This window comes from Trachypithecus francoisi, unplaced genomic scaffold (assembly GCF_009764315.1).
Source record: "Trachypithecus francoisi isolate TF-2019V2 unplaced genomic scaffold, Tfra_2.0 Lachesis_group15, whole genome shotgun sequence".
In the NCBI taxonomy this organism is placed as follows: Eukaryota; Metazoa; Chordata; class Mammalia; order Primates; family Cercopithecidae; genus Trachypithecus; species Trachypithecus francoisi.
In genome coordinates this window covers 40,479,114-40,493,557 of record NW_022681460.1, presented here as the reverse complement: position 1 = coordinate 40,493,557, position 14,444 = coordinate 40,479,114, and the positions used below count along the sequence as shown (strand labels likewise).

The following is a 14,444-nucleotide window of genomic DNA, read 5'->3' as shown; positions in this document are numbered from 1 at the left end:
ATGAAATTCGTGCAAAATGTAATTACTGGATTGCTGATGCCTTCAAGCACTGTGTTACAAGTTCACCCAATAGACACCTGAGGCCTCAAAACAAAACAAAACTGGTAGCCCAGGTATTAGGGGCTTCTGTGAAAGAGAAGCACTGATCTCTTCCATGGGCCTATCAGTGTTCTAGTAGAGGACTCAGTCCCATCAGAAAAAAACAAAAAACAAAAACAACTGCACTTTCATATAAGCTCTAGTAAGCCATGGCACACATTTTATATCTATCTCTGTACGTGTACAGAGATAAGACATCTCTCAAAAAAAATCAATAAGAGATTTTAAAGAAAACAGAATCTTCTCAGAAATGAGCAGAGGTGCAGAAAACTGCGCTTCAGTACTGATGCAGGGGATATAAAAATGCTAGCAAAGATGTATGTCATGAATGCTACCTTCTTACATTACAAATTCACAAACATGTATTCCTGTTCTGCTCAATTTACAACAGAAGCTCAACCTTGTGTGGGGAACCACAATTAAATCATCTGCTTTTAACTTAAAATAATCACGACTAAGTGAATTGCAAAATAAAACTGGAAATAGAGGGGAAGAAGGGATCTAAACCAGAGTCAGCTTTCTTTATAAGATCACCAAAATGGGAGTAAATTATGATTCAAGACACAATCCGTTGAAAAATTTATCTGACGAATCCTTTTTAAGGCATACCATAAGTGCAATTACGGCTTTTCTTGAAGTTGAATGAAACCTCCACCTGAATACAAATTAACGAATGCCAAATTACCACAAGGTCCTCAGTATATATTTTATTTTAAATATCAAAATAAATAACAGCATCATTTAAGAAACCAGTTCTTTCAATAGATGTCCCAGGGCTGATGTTTAAGCAAGTCTCCTTGGCAACCAAGGAGCACAGTACATATTGGGCTGGGGGGGGGGGGGGGGGGGGGGCGGGGCGGGGGAAGGGAAGAAGTGGGGAGCGACTCCAGGGCTGACAGCATAAGTAACCTGAGTAGTGGCTGCTCCCGTTAGACGACAGGGGCAGAGGCTACAGAGGCTGCATGGGCTGCAAGCCCCTGAAATGTCAACTCAGGGTCTGCCCCCACTGGCGCACCAGCAGCCTCCCACCCTCTTCCTCGGGTCTGCAGAACAGGTTACAAGGAGAGAGACTGGCTTACCCGATGGGGTGAGCGGTCTGCTGGGTTAGGTACCCGAGACGGCAGCGCAGGCACCGGCCTCTCCTTGATGCACAATGGCTCTGCTTCGCCCCACGATGCTGAGGTTAAGAGAACCCGCAGTAGCGTCGCTCTGCTGGTTCGGGGATGCAATAGTGAAGACGAGCGTCCTACAGTGTTTGTGTGTGCAAAAGTGTGTGTGTGTGTGCCTGCGTGCATGTGTGTGCGCGCGAGTGCCTGCGCGCTCCCGGACTGTCGCGCGGGGAAACTGCTCCCTAGTAAATAAAAAGCCCTAGCCAGCACTGCAGGTGGCACGTCCCGCTAGCTCCGCCCCAGGCGGTCGCGTCAGACTGGAGACGCACCTTGGCACCCCCGGGGCGGGTTCAGACGCCACAGGGCTCCGCCCCCTCCCCCCCACGCCTTCAGCGAGCCCGCGCGCTCGCTTCCCCTCCCCCTTCCCTGCGATCCCGCGCATATCCCTTCCCTGCCCCGCGCGCAACGCCGCCGCCAGCCGCCAGCGAGCTCGCTCCCCCGCCGCCCCCCGCCCCCGCCGTCGGCGAGCAGCCAGCGCGCTCTCGCTGGTCCCGGAAGTCCCTTCCTCCACGCCGCCTTACTCCTCGCTCTCCGGCCCCTGCGCCGCCGGCCCATGGGTCACATGCGCAGTCTGTAGCCACCACTGAGGCGACTGAGACCCGGGAACCCAGCCTGCTTGCCCCCAGACTCTCTTCCCAGGGCTGGCGGGCAACCTGAGCAAACAGACGCCGTGGCCCTAAGTCGGTGTGCCAGGGAGTCCTTCCTCTGCTAACTTGTGAAGTTCAAGTTGCCTCTAGTCCTATGGCCCTACAGTGGCCCTCCTTAGGATAATACACTCTATGGTACTGACCAGAACAAATTCACAGTAACTTTGAGAAATGACAGGGGGACCAACCCCCTAAGGTGGACGAAATCCCCAAGCCTAAGAAATGAGAAAGGGTATGATTACTGTGGTTACTGCTAATTCAGCAATAAAACCGCAACCAGACAACAACCACGGAACCATACCATTCAATTCCAGGGCCTGGCACACTCGTGCCACTTGCGAGTCATTCAGGTCACTCCTGTGTAAAACATGCTGAGAAACTCACACTGAAGCAAAATGGGTAATTTTAATAGGTAAATATTTCACCATTGAATTGAAAACCTCAGTCCAACGTGGAGGTAAGACACCGGAAGGAGGAAGAATGTAACTAAATTGGAGTAAACTATTTTGTAGAAGTTCAGGATTTAACTTACTGCAGAGATAGTATGTTAATCCTATTTCTTGCAGGTTTATGTTCTGCCACAGAATTGGGCTAGGAACAGTGCCCTGATCTATTTTGAGGTGTCCTTAATATTCTCATGGGTCTCAAATCAGTGGTTCAGCGATTATTTTCTACTTCTAGATCCACAAGATTTGGGGTTTTTTTTTCGTTTGCTCCCTCTGGGGGTTATCTGTCTGGCTTCTAGTGCTTCATTTTCATGGTTCTGATATTTGGACCTTAGGATGTTGGGTACCTACTTCTCTAGCAGTGCTGGACACAGCATAGATACAGAGGAAAGAATGACAAACAACTGACTACAAACATTAGGTGCAGTGTCATCCTAAGAATTTTTCATAAGCAACTTGAAAGTTTTGATTGTTATCTTCTATCAGAAAATCAAATATGAAAGCGTCTTTGAACCAAAATTATTGACGGTGACAGGTATCAATAAATAAAACACTCCTTTAAGATTCCCAAGGTGTTTGTCACTAAAGTGAGAATACTTAAAATTTTAAGCCCATCTATATTGAATGGGTTATCCGTTTGTTTAGAATAAATAGAAGCTATTTATTTAGTATAATTAAATAGAGCAAAGACTATAATTGCACTTACACAGGAAAAGAATATTTACACCACCAACTCACCATCTGTGTGACTGTGGAAGAGTATTTTACTGCCCAAGCTGGGTGTGTCATGGTGTCTCCTGGCCCTAGCACAATGTCTGCCACATAGTATCAGCTCACTAAATATTGTTCATTGACACATGGAGTTGAGGTTTGAATGTCAAATGCCTAGTAAAATGTCTAGTTCAGAGAGGGCAAGCTTTTCCTAAATGGTTCCTTAGTATTGATTTAAAGTTTATGTTTTGTCTTAAGTCTTTTATTTCTCTAAAATAAGAGACACTAATTTATTCAATAGCCACCAAAATTCAACAGAAATATTTTGCAGTTTACTCCACTCCTAGAGGAGCAACTAGGTATTAGGCACCATTTCTCTCTTAGGTACCATCATATATAGTCTTTCTCCTTATTAAGAAAACAACTTAAAATAATACTTCCCAAAACCTGTTTTTTGGAATACTTGTTATTTGTTCAGCAATTTTTTGAGCTCCTAGAATGTGTTAGGTGGTGTAATCCGCATAGGTCTTTTGTCAATAAATATACATTGTTCCTGTTTCAATCTAGTGATGTTATGAGAGATGAGCTGAAGATTTAAAAAAAAAAAAAAAAAAGTGTGAGTCTTTGGTTGCAACTGAAAACCCTCTGCCCAATTTAGGCAAGAAGGAACTTAATAGAAGGATATCAGGAGCTCTAAGAACTGATGGGAAGCCTAGCTGGATACCCGGCATAGAAAGCCAGCAGGAGAATTCCAAAGGGCACAGAAGCAGTGACAACAGGATAATGTCAGGACAGGAATGTTGTAAGATGGTGTCTTCCATTGCTGAAATGGGTGAGCCCCAATTGATTGCTCTTTGTACTCCCAGTTGTAGTCTGCAGCTTCCAGTTGTCCTAGCCTGGAGCATTGGCCTGTCCCTCAGTTGTGGTAGTGTGGGACCCCTGCTTATAGCCCCACTAGATTTAAAAAGAAGAGTGGACACTGGGTGGCCGGAAAATAGCATATATTCACTATAGGAAATAGGGTGCCAGGTCAGATGATTTGGGGATACACTGAAAACTAGGTTCCTGTCACATTGGTATATTGAAGACTGAAGCCTTACATGAAAGAAACCTCTTTCACTTTCTTAAACAAGTATCCTAGAGTTTGGTTGAGTATGTAACACTTTTTTCTTTTTTTTCAGCTTGCCTCTTAATATACTTTGGAAAGCATCTTGGAATACAAGTTTTTGCATTGTTTTCATCTATCATCAGCTTGTCCATGAGCCAAGATATAGGAGGGTAGCATAAATCTAGTGCTGTGAGTTTTTATAAAGTCTGTATTCTAACAGCTCTGGGAGAATCAGATTTGAAACTGTCTCTAGACAGAGCAGATTTCTAGCTAAAACTGCATCCTGAAAGAGAGCTATGTCATAGTTTTTTGTTAAATTCCTGATAGCTGCCTCCTCCCAAAGCAAATAAGGAGGAAATTGTCATTCTTAATGCCAGTGTCGTGGTTTTCTGTCACAAACCAGTGGTGACATTAAGGAATCACTGAACCATATTTCTAATTACAGTACTACTCGAGAGAACAGATCAGTATTAGTTATCCCAAAACCAAAATTGATTTTTGGCTGGTATTCTCTAGTTTTCAAGTGGATAACACAAAACAACTCTAGCTAACACTTTACTCAGTTACCTACGGGTACATTTTATAGCTAATTCATCCTATTCATTAGGAGCCAGTGCCAGTGTAACTCAAAAGTAGTGCCACAGGAAATTTTTTACTGTTAAAATATTTCATGTTTACATTTTCTGTGCCACATTCTTTGATATCAAATGCTGTTGTTGTTTTCAGTCTAATTCAACATAATCAACTAGACACATAATGGGAGCTTTGTAAAAATGTACAGTGCTGAATAGAAAATAGCCCCTACCTGTAAGAAAGAATATTGTAATTGCACAATTAAATAGGTTCAACAAAATGTAAAGAGGATTCTTAGTCATCACTAAGAGAAGGCAGATTTAAAAATAAATTGTAATTTTCATGTATCAGATTGGCAAAGGTGTAAAAAGATTATAATACCTAGTGCTTCAGAGAATATGGGTAAAGAAGAGCTTATGAGAATTTAAGTCAATACAAACATTTTGGAAAACAACTTGTCAATATTTATATTCATTATTTTTTTTCTTAAAAGCTCATATTTTTTGGTCCAGCAATTCCAATTCTAAGAATTCATCCTAGGGTTACCTCACACAAAAGTTCAAAGACTTATGTGAAAGGATACTCATGATAGCTTGGTAATATTTGAGAGAGAAAAGGGAAGGGAGAAGGGGGAAGAGAGAGAGAGAGAGGGACAGAGAGAACTAAAGGTCCATCATTTGGGGACCAGTCAAATTATGAAGATACCAAGTAGCCATTAAAAAAACAGAGTAGATCTTTGCAGGCTGATATCAAAGCTATATCACTAAGTGAAAAATGCAAGTGGAAGATCAATAGGTATAGTGTGATGTAGTTTGTGTAAAAGTAGAGGAAGAGAAGAAGGGAGATGTGTGTTTAACTGTGTGTTTTTACATTTTACTGGCTCAGGAGGAGAGGCGTGAATCTGAAGCTGGCTCTGTTCAGTGCCATAGACATCAAGGTGCTGGACCTTCCATGTGACCTCAGTACCATCGATGTTCTGTGTCACTCTCTAACCTGGGGAACTCACACATGACCTAGGCCATCCAAAAGGTCAGGATAGGCCCCTCTTAGGGCACATATTCGCTCCTCCTGGATTTTGGAAGGTGGGATACCATGGAAAGGAAAACTAACAGTTGTATTGGTCTTAGTTGAGTGAAGACTGGGTGTCAGCAGGTGCTGGAGGTGACCAGCAGTGCTCATAGTGTTAGAGGATGGTGTCTGTGATGCCGACTCTACTCTCCAAGGATTTTCCTTAACCAGGCCCCTTTCCCTGACCCGAAAGACCATGCTCCCTTACTGAGTAGTCATGATCTTCCCATCATCCCAGCCCAGGGAACCCTATCCAGTCCTCCCAATTAGCAAGATTCACTCTTCCTCACCGTGTTTTTTTTTTTCCCCGAAACTGTTTCTGTTCCTGTGTAAATAAACTCTGCCTTTCTTCTGAGGACTGGTCTTTTGAAACTCATTAAATCAAGAAGCAAATTTGGTTGGCTGATTGGTTTTCTTAACCTGTAGTCTCTAATGTTATCCCTCCACTGAGGCAAGTTTTGTAAAATGCCTACTTGGTTGAATGGGCAAGAGCCCAAGTATGAGGAAACACCAGGAACCAAAGACGTGTCAGTTATACCTAGAAATATCTTAAGTAAGAAATTTGATTTTCTCTGAAAAAGGGGATGATGTGGCTCTTTTATTTTTCATTTTCTACCTTTCTGTACTGTTTATTATTTTTATGATGAGCATGAGTAATATTTATATTAAAATGCATTAGTAAATTTAAAGCATTACTTTTTAGAATCAATTTATAAAAGTGGCTATTAAAACACTTTTAATTGCATTACTGGAAAATAGTAAGCATCACAGTCAGAAAAAAAATTGCTTAAATACTGTGGAAATCCTAAAATTAATCAAGCAACATTGGCAACTACGTAACTACACCTATATATAAACCTGGTAGAAGTAGAAGATTAAAAAACAAACAAATGAAACACATATGAATAGATCCCATACTTTGAGCGTTTGGTCTGCATAGACTCAAGAAATCTACCTTTCAGTTCTAATTCCATATTCTTTCCTGACCCTTTCCCATTCTCTTTAATCATAGTGACAAATGAGTCACAATACTTTTTAATCAGCGTTTCCTGTATCAGTTACAGTTCTTTGCTTCTGTTTTAAGCAACTGAAATTGATTCTTGATAACCTGATTACTTTACTGGAAATAAAGTGAAGAAGATACTTAATTGGAAGGATACTAGTGGCTCATAGAATTGAGGGACTGGGAGGGAAAACCTGAATATCCAAGCCTTTAGTAAAACCAGGAATCCAAATAACTCCACTCCATCCAAGATTCAAATTCCCAGGAGAATCTAATTGGTCAAGTCTAGGTCATGAACCTCTTACTGTGCTGAGACAGGGAGAAGAGAGATGGGGAGGACAGGAAGAGTGAAGTTCTCTTACCTCCGCAGGGGAAAGCGATGCTACACTGCACAGGTGGAGTGATGGCTCTTCATTTTCTCCATTTTTTCAAAGTAGACTTAATTGAGGAATTTTATTACTTCCTTTTAATATTTTCTTTTATTATATCCTCTCCTGCTTCAAAACACATTTCAAGTGGAATCAGAATGGGTATTTTAAAACAAATTAATGCAAGTTTTAAAGATATAAATTCTCTTTTAAAAAGTGATGAGTAACCCATTGAATGTGAAGATGTCTCACAGTAGCCTATTTTGAACATTTCTCTCATGTTTAGGCCACTTATCATGGAATTTAAATTGAACACTTGGTGATACATCAAATTTTTAGTTTCTAATCTTAGAACTCTGTGTGGGATCAGTTTTCACAGAAAGTTCATCACTATTTTACAGTAGTATAATGTAGATTAATGTACCCGACACTTCTAAAATTCTAACCCCACAGTAGTAACGTGTGAATTTAAGTATGCCATTAAGAAAAAAAAACTGTTAACCTCATTCATTAAAATCATCCATTCGTTCAAATTTAATGTTTCCCAAGCCATATCAGCCTGAAGGTAAAAATAGGTCATAAGAACTGTCAAAAATAACACAAAAATATTTCTACAGCTTTAGTCTGTCTGATTAACAGAAACTAGCATCCCTGGCTTCCCCAAATTTTATTTCAAGTTCTCTCAAAGGTATTTTACCTATGAGCTCTGTTAACTCACCCTGCTCATCCTTGCTAGCACAAGAAATGGCCCTTTGTAGATACTGTGAGTGAGACTACCTGGCTGCCTTGGACAGCAGCTCTTTCCGTTTTTATTTACTCCTTTTCCTCCTTTTTATAGTTTCTTCCTTCTAGGCCAGTGGTTCCAGTGGTTCTCAAGAAAAGGTGATTTTTGTCCCTCAGGGGACATAATGTCTGGCTTCATTACTGTTTTGCATGCCTAGAAAAGCATGCTACTGGCATCTAGTGGGTAAATCCAGGGATGCTGCTAAACTCCCTATAATGAGTGGGACAGCCCCTGCAACAACGAATTATCTGATCCCAAACTGTTAGAAACTCTTTTTAAGGCACAGACCTCAGTCTCAGAAAGGTAGCTTAGGGGACAGTTTGAGTAGCAAACATGTTCTGTCCTCAAAAGTCAACAGTCCTTTGATGTTCTTACACCAAAGATACTCCTCGTCTCTGACTTCACTTAGGATGATGTTCTTTTCCCTGAAGTCTCTTAAGCCCATCACAGGAATTGATCCCTGACACATGTAGTTACACACTGCAGTCTTCCTGACAAACCCAAACATGCCTGAATACCAGAGGAGGCCCAGTTGAAGTTCCTGCTTAATTTTGCTGAAGTTCCTCGCAATATTAAAGATAGGATTGCCTCCTCTGTGAAGAATGTAATGATCATTTAGGGCATTGAACAAGAAATAGTGCCTCGGTCATAGCTGTTGTTTTCTGTTGCCAGCATCTCTCTCTGACCTCATCCTCCTTCTGATAACATTGGGGAATGGACGTCAGGTCAGACAGACAATAGACCTTTCCCAGGATGTTTTACTTCTAAACTCAAGCTGAGTAAAGAAAATCTCTTTTCTGATCTGAGAACTACAGGGTATGAGTCTCCAGGGGAACCATTTTGTGACAGTGAGGCTATCATGCAGAGAGCAGCATGAAGGATGGAAAGCAAGGAGAAAAGAGGAAGTGACAAGGAGGAAGTAATAGTGCTTGCATCCTAGGTTATCCTAAGTCCAGCTCCACTGCATACTTCCCAGCATTTAATTTTGTGTGCAATAAATTTCTCATTTTCTGTTTAAGTTTGGTTAATTTGGGTTTTATCATTTCCAACATAAGAATCTTGGCTAATATGCCTTTCTTCAAAATCCTTGCAATTTTATAAGGCAGATAAAACAGCATGTGAAAATTGCTTATATAAAGTGTACATAGGGTTTTCCTACGGTTCTTGTTATGTTTTTGACTCTAGAAAGGGTTCAAGGTTGTTCCTATTACAGTAGTTTATTAGGTTGTATATTTGTGTTTTATGCATTTTTTTCATAGGTTGATTATATTTCACCACACATTATTTTTAGGTGGAAAAACAGTTCCTTTATGATGAGCACCAAAAAATAGCACTATAAACATGTATAGGAAGGAAAGAATAAATAGTATATAATCTGGGTCATCAATCATATATTTTAGTTAAATAAGTGTAGAGGAGGAAAAAATATTTCTTCTATTCTCTTATGTTTTCACTGGGGCCTTTGAATTAAATGTACAAAATACAGATTAACAGGAGAAAAGGCATGCAAACATTTTTGTGTTAACATTCTAATTTTTATGTATACAGAAGCCTTCATAGAAAAGAATGGAAGAATCAATGAAGCAGTTTGACCCAAGGACTCATGTGGTAATAAATTATGAGAAAGTGACAAGACAAAGAAATATAGGTTTGAGCTTCAAGAGACAGTAAATTGTGGGATGGTAATATGCAAGGGAAACTAATGGAAAGTAAGGGTTGCTTTAGTAAGGTTTGTTCATACAGACTCATCTTGGTGCTGACTTTTGTTAAAGCTAACTAAACATGTCCTGAGAAAGACTCTGTACTTCTATATTTGAGTCCTTGTGGATGAAATGCGACCTAACTTAATAGGTAGACAAGATTGAAAACCTAACTTAGGAGTATGTGCCTGTAACAATAGCTGAGTCTTGGCCAGTGCCAGCAGCCATATTTCAACCACTCATACACTGCTGAGTGTTCGAACTGTGTTCAAATAAAGCATATGCCAAACTGTAACCAATCCAGCTGTTTCCGTACCTCATTTCTGATTCCTGTGCGTCCCTCTACTTTTTTGTCTATAAATTTGTTCTGACCACAAGGCACCTCTGGAGTCTCTCTGAATCTGCAGTGATTCTGGAGGCTGCACAATTTGTGAATCATTCATTGCTCAATTAAACTCCTTTTAATTGAATTCAGCTGAAGTTTTTCTTTTAACACTTTCTGTCTCTAATGATAACGGTTGATCTCTTTCTTTTTTGGGAAAGGAAAGGGGAACACCTTTATTTATTTATTTATTTATTTATTTATTTATTTATTTTGAGACGGAGTCTGGCTCTGTCGCCCAGGCTGGAGTGCAGTGGCCGGATCTCAGCTCACTGCAAGCTCCGCCTCCCGGGTTCACGCCATTCTCCTGCCTCAGCCTCCCGAGTAGCTGGGACTACAGGCGCCCGCCACCTCGCCCGGCTAATTTTTTGTATTTTTTTAGTAGAGACGGGGTTTCATCATGTTAGCCAGGATGGTCTCTATCTCCTGACCTCGTGATCCGCCCGTCTCGGCCTCCCAAAGTGCTGGGATTACAGGCTTGAGCCACCGCGCCCGGCCGGGAACACCTTTATAAAGGGAAATTTATGTCCTGCTTTTAAGCCAATGGGGGAGGGCAAAGAGTTTTTTCTGTGTTTTCTGCTTTTAATTGCCTTAAGCTCAAAATAATCCTTATGCCAAAGTGGCATATTTTGGGGTGGCACATTCTAACCTTTTTCATAGGTGAACATGGAATCATATATACATAGTACTTTTTCAATTACAGAACATTATTAATTCTCAATCTTAATACAATTCTATGAGTATTATCCATCCCCCCCTTTTTTTTTTGCTTCATGAATAGAACCTTATCAATTTATTGAATTTGCCAATAAATTAATTGCAGAAATTAATTGGCTGAAATCCAGCTTTTTATCTCCCAAGATCAATGCTGTTTCCTCTAACTCAGAGCTGCTTCTAACTTGAGGAGGGAATCACAAAAAAGACAGCCACATCATTCCTTCTACTGAGCTCTCGGGCACCTGGCTTGTGTTGCTGTCATCTGTTGCCATATTTTACTGAACTTTTGTGTTCATATGTCATTGTCTTTAATTAGGTTGTGAGATCTGCAATAGCATAGCCATTACCTTGCCCATTTGGAGGGTCTTATCCTTTTTTGTGCCTTTTACCATGCCCAGAACAGCTATTAGAAAACAGCAACCACTCAGTAAATATTTGCTGGATGGTGGGTAGTGAGTGGATATGAGTTAAGAAGCAGGAAGATACAAAACAGCTGTAGGTACCATTCAGATTGAATTATAAATTTCAGTGGAAGAATTTGGAGAAATACCTTCAGGAAAAGAAGCTGGGGCAAAATAATGGGAAGCTGTAAATGCTAATCCAAAGTATTCATACTTAAGTCAGGAGGCACAAGTGACACTTGTTGTTTCTCTTTAGGAGTGTTGACCTTCTTAATGGGTTGGAGGAAGGGTCATTGAAATTGTCCAGGATTGCTGGGCTCAGTGATCTGTGCCTACAGTCCTAGCTACTCAGAGACTGAGGTGGGAGGATGGCTTGAGCCCAGGGGTTCTGGGTTGTAGTGTGCTACGCTGATTGGGTGTCTGCACTAGGTTCGGCATCAATATGGTCACCTCCTGGGAACAGGGAACCACCAGGTTGCCTAGGAGGGGTGAACCAGCCCAGGTCAGAAATGGAGCAGGTAAAAACTCCCATGCTGATCAGTTGTGGGATCGCATCTATAAATAGCCACTGCAGTCCAGCCTGGGCAACCTGGGCAACACAGTGAGACCCTGTCTCCAAAAAAAAAAAAAGAAAGAAAGAAAAAGAAAAAGAAATTGTCCAGGATTTAAGTGCTGGGAACATGGCATACAGTGAGGGCCATGGAAATGGAAAGGAGAGGAACAGTGTTGAGGCTATGCCCAGCTAAATCCCCTTCTGCCTCATGACAATGAAGGGTGACTTGTCTGGGGATCTGCTAAAAGGGCAATTGTGCAAGGAGGTAGACAAAGCATAATCTGTTTGGTAAAGCTACATTTCAAATGCCAGCAACATCAAATGCAATTACTAAGACCAAAGGACCAGAGGCAGAATTATAGTTAAGGCTGCAGAGCCAATGATGTGGAGCCCACTAGATAAAAAGTCAAAGTTAAACAAGAACTTAACAAATACAGAGGATTTTGGGTATTGGTCAATAGTGATACCATTTTGTATTAGTTTCCTGTCATAACAAATTATCTCAAACACGGAGGCTTGAAACAAGACAAATACAAATGTATTATATTAAAGTTCTGTTGTTAGAAATCCAGCATGGGTCTCACTGGGCTAATATCAGGATGTCAGCCAGGCTCATTTTCTTTGGGATGGCTCCAGTGACACTGTTTCTGTGCTCTCTGCCAGCTTCTAGACGTCATCCACACTTTTTGCTTGTGGGTTACCCCTCTTCCTTTTTTTTTTTTTTTGAGTCGGAGTCTCGCTCTGTCGCCCGGGCTGGAGTGCAGTGGCGCGATCTCAGCTCACTGCAAGCTCCGCCTCCCGGGTTCCCGCCGTTCTCCTGCCTCAGCCTCCCAAGTAGCTGGGACTACAGGCGCCGCCACCACACCCAGCTAATTTTTTGTATTTTTTAGTAGAGACGGGTTTCACCGTGTTCACAAGGATGGTCTCGATCTCCTGACCTCGTGATCCGCCCGTCTCGGCCTCCCAAAGTGCTGGGATTACAGGCTTGAGCCACCGCGCCCGGCCTCCCCTCTTTCTTCAAAGTCAGAATCATTAGGCTAAATCCTTCTCATGCTGCCAGTTATCTGTTCTCCCTTTTCTGCCTCTCTCTTCCACTTTTAAGGACCCTTCTCATTACATTGAGTCGGCTGGATAATCCAGGATAACCTCTCTACTTTAAAGCCAGCTGATTTACAACATAAATTCCATCTGCAGCCTTAATTCTCCTTTGTCAGGTAATATAATCTATCCATATACTTTAAGAATTAGGACATGTACATCTGCCTACTATACCCTTCCCACATGATGGAGGCGACAGTGCCAGCCTGGCTTGCAGGAGGAGAGCCCTAGTTATTGAGGTGCACATACATTAAGGGAAAGTCTGGCAATATTCTGATCCAGGCCACTCTCAGAATCATTACTTTCTTTCAAAAATTTTCTCCGACTATGAATAGTTAACTCTCATGTTCTTAAGATAATTTCTTATGCGTGAAAGTAAAGCTCACCTAGTGCCCCTACCAACCCATCTAGACTGCAGGGTGGGGAACCTGCTTGCACCACTTGCAAAAGGTTATTGGTAAGATTTCAGGAATTTGGCAATGTCACATTGACATCAGTCAAGGTAGGACTGTTTACACCATGAAAATGAGCAAACACTAAAATTAGGGCTTTTCCCCTGAGAGCCAGGTATTAAATATGTGCCAGCAAACCACTTGGTATGTATGAGTTTAAAGTGAGTGCTGCCAGCAATCAAGCTGGGACCTACATTACGTTTCAAAGACAGTGACTGGTTATTGCAGTTAGTCTGGGTCTCCCAGACAAATGCCAATACCAGATAGACCATAATTTGTCTAATTAGCCTCTGCTCTCCAGTAGGATATGCAGAATTCAGTTTATTAGTTGCTGGGGTGTTGCCAAGGTTAATTGGAGTTATGATATACCTAAACTTGACAGTAGTGTCAAAAGGCTATACCTCATTAGTAGTTCTTTCTAATCTTAGCAAGATTATAGATAGCCACGAATCCCATGCTTGATAAGAGTTCAGGCACTTCAGAGCTAGTTCAGAAAGTGGTGACTTAGCAGAAACAGACAGCAATCAAACGTTGAAATAATTTTGCATCTATATTCATTCAGACAACAAAAAATTGTGAGCTTCTCCTAGGAATACAAATACCACAGTAAAACTGATAGTTATGGTTCCTTCTCCCACAGGGCTTACAGGCTACCTTGGTGAGAAGGGTGGACGTGCAGGTAGTAGGGAGAGGAGCAGACAGACAAACAAGCAGCAATTACAATGCAGAGGAACTGGATCATGGAAGTAGTTAGGAGGGTCTCCTCACTGAGATTTCCCAGGTCAGGCAAGGAGTCCTGGATAAAGTGACATATAAACAGAGTCCAATAAGTAGTAGTAGTAGTAGTAATAATAATAATAATAATAGCTAATACTTATTGAGTACCTTGTATGTTTCAGTTTAAGTCCTAAGCATATTTTCTTTCATTTTGTTTTTCTAACACCCATGGAGCAAATATTATTAGTATTATCCCTATTTTACATAAGAGGAAACTGCAGCATAGCTAAGTTAACTTACCCCAAGTCTCAAAGCCAGGGGAAGAGCTGAGAGAGTAGGAGTTTGCCATTTTAAGGGATAATGGAGAAAAGAGTATTCCAGTAAAGGGAGCAACACAGGAAAAATCACAATGGGTCCTAGGAAAAGAGGAAACTTATTGACTAAAGAT

The 14,444-nt window shown here is 41.3% G+C and overlaps 1 protein-coding gene across 3 annotated transcripts in view; it reads right to left on the bottom strand.

Annotated features, from left to right (window-relative positions):
* Positions 1-1,567, bottom strand: part of KLHL32 (kelch like family member 32) — a 223,090-nt gene extending 221,523 nt beyond the window's left edge. For 2 of the 3 annotated variants that reach the window (XM_033234659.1, XM_033234662.1), the window contains exon 1: positions 1,179-1,567. The gene's annotated coding sequence lies outside the window, so the exon portion shown is untranslated. The remainder of the gene's footprint in view (positions 1-1,178) is intronic. The other variant, XM_033234660.1, reaches the window with a different exon arrangement.
* Between the last annotated feature and the right edge of the window lie 12,877 nt (positions 1,568-14,444).